Here is a 2,661-nt window from a genome sequence, read left to right as displayed (position 1 = left end):
TTCCTGAAATTAATAATTGAAAGAATGGGCAATGGTATTCAGCATTTTAGAAACAAATCCTCAAAGGGATTCTGTCATGATTTTTATGGTGTAATTTATATTTCTAAATTACACTGCAAATAATTCACTCGATATAAAATTTAATTCCTGAACCAGCAAGTATATTTTTATTTTCAGTTGCAATATTGGTGTGTAGGCGCCATCTCAAGTCATTTTGCCTGGTCATGTGCTTTCAGAAAGAGCCAGTGCTGCAATATGGAACTGCTTGCTGGCAGGCTATTGTTTCTTTTACCCAGTGAAACTGAATGGGGTCATAGTGGGACATGGATTTTTAATATTGAATGCTGTTCTTATATCTACACTGGAGCTGTTCTCTGTTACCTTCCCATTGTTCTGCTGGGGGGAAGGGAGGAGAGTGATATCACTCCAACTTGCAGTGCAGCAGTAAAGAGTGACTGAAGTTTATCAGAGCACAAGTCACATTACTGGGGGGCACCTGGGAAACTGACAATATGTCTAGCCCCATGTCAGATTTCAAAATTAGATCTAGAAAAATCAGTTTGCTCTTTTGAGAAACTGATTTCAGTGCAGAAGTCTGCAGTGCTATTAACTGAGGAGTTTTGAAAAAAACATGACTGTATCCCTTTAATTATACAAAATCAGTGCTATGAAACTGTACTGTTGGCAAATGTTTGTATTGAAAAGGATCTGAAATCGAATAGGTTGGTACGTCAGGGTTTTGTGGACCTCTTTGTATCAACTATTTGTTTTAAAGAGTTATCTTAAAAAAAAAAAATGAATGGTAGTCTTTGTGTCACAAAATATGACTACAGGGTGAATATGAACAATTTAAGAAAATTTAGCATAGAGAGACTTTCCAGGTTTCTTAAGGTTCTTTTGTTGTGAGTCTTCGGTTCTTAAACTCTTATAAACCTTTTAAGAGTTAAGGCTCTTCAAATGAAAGCTTCCCTCTTTTTGTTATCTGTTGGATTGATTTCCAATGGAGCAGTAAGTATGCCCAGTTGGTCTTCATAGAGAGGAGGAGTCCTCTGAGAGCAAAAGGGATAGGGCTTCACACTGGGTACACATTTTGTTAATGTTAAATTATGGGAAAAGGGAAAGCTAAGGAAAGAAAATGGGGGATTTGCCTGTTAGGGTGTTAAAGTACTTTGCATCTTCGGGCCATGACACACAGTGCTACTTGAAGCCAGCCACTTGTGGTGGCTGGAAAATACCCTGCTGTAGACAAAACTGAGAATTTTCTCAGCTTAAACACAAATAGTGTTTTACCAGAGACCATTATGGCTATTGTCTATTTTGTAGCTGGTGACAGGTAGCTCTGTGTGCCATTTCCCTTTTACTACAATTAAATTGTTCTACAGACAATAATTAAATATATGCCAATGGCAGTCTCTCCTTTTTTTTTTTTTTTTTTTTTAACCAGGATTGCCAGATTTAATCCAATTCAGTTTGGCAATATATGGCAATTTTGAAAATGCTATAATTTCTGCATAAATTATCTTTGTGAAACATGGGTAAAGTTTGTGTGTTATTTCCCCGCAGCCTCAGCTTCTGATCTGAAGGGAGGAGTAAGTAAAAAATTACAAAAAGGAAAAATTGTGAGAGCACTCCATGGCTAAATAAAAATGTACTAAAATACAAGTGCTACTGATCTGGCCAAATTAACTACAGACATAGAAAAAAAGAAGAAAAATTGATCAATGCACATTCCCTGGTCCCCTGTCGTATCAGTAATCTATGCAGATGCATGTCAGTAATCTATGCAGATGCATGTATTTACAAAGACAGGGGGTTTTTTAGTTACAAAATTATGATCATAAGATTGATAAGCCACCATACCACGTCAAGGTAAAACCCATAAGGTGGTCCCTAACTATTTACCTCTGGTCATAATTTCAAATGCTAAAGCCTCCCGGCATAAGAGCATTACCTGAAAAATAAGGTCTCCCGACCTGGGCATTGGTTTTCATCATAGGGCTTAGTCCTCCCCCGCCATTAGCTTTCAAAGGGGAGAGATAACCTAGACCCCAGCATTGGTTCCATGAGATTAATCCTCCCCCGCTTGCGGCTTTTTAGAGAGAGAAAACCTCACCTTCTGATCTGCAGGGAGGAGTAAGTAAAAAATTATAGGCATTTGCCTGGGGGGGCAGTTAGGCTGTGGGGGAGGAGGGAGGTTTGTCTACACAGGGTAGGTGGGTATGGTTTTCTTCTAGTACGGGTTTGTTTCTCCTTTAATGTGCCGACAAGTGTCGGGCCTCTGTAGAGGTGAATTGATAGCAGTAGTCAAAATTCTGTGGGCATGGGGAAATGGGTGGTGGGTGCTCAGGTATTGGAATATTCTCCAGGTATATTAGCCTCAGCTTGAGCTCTGTGTTTAGAAGAACCTCCAGGTCATTCCTTGTATACTCACTGGTCGTTTCCAGCAAGACATTCAGTCCATCCAGCCAGAGACAAAACTTAAAAAAACCAACAATAGTCAAGCTTTGTGAAATAACATTTGGTATATGATCCCCCTTACAGTATGTGTTTCTTACTTCACTTTGTGTAGGTGCGATGAAGTTTAAACAGCTTTCTACATCATAGCAGATGGAAAAGGCCCTTTCACAATTTCCTGTAAATATAATGAAAAAAGTTAAGCTG

Source organism: Xenopus laevis, chromosome 4S (assembly GCF_017654675.1).
Source record: "Xenopus laevis strain J_2021 chromosome 4S, Xenopus_laevis_v10.1, whole genome shotgun sequence".
Taxonomy (NCBI): domain Eukaryota; kingdom Metazoa; phylum Chordata; class Amphibia; order Anura; family Pipidae; genus Xenopus; species Xenopus laevis.
Note: the sequence above shows the minus strand (reverse complement) of the source record.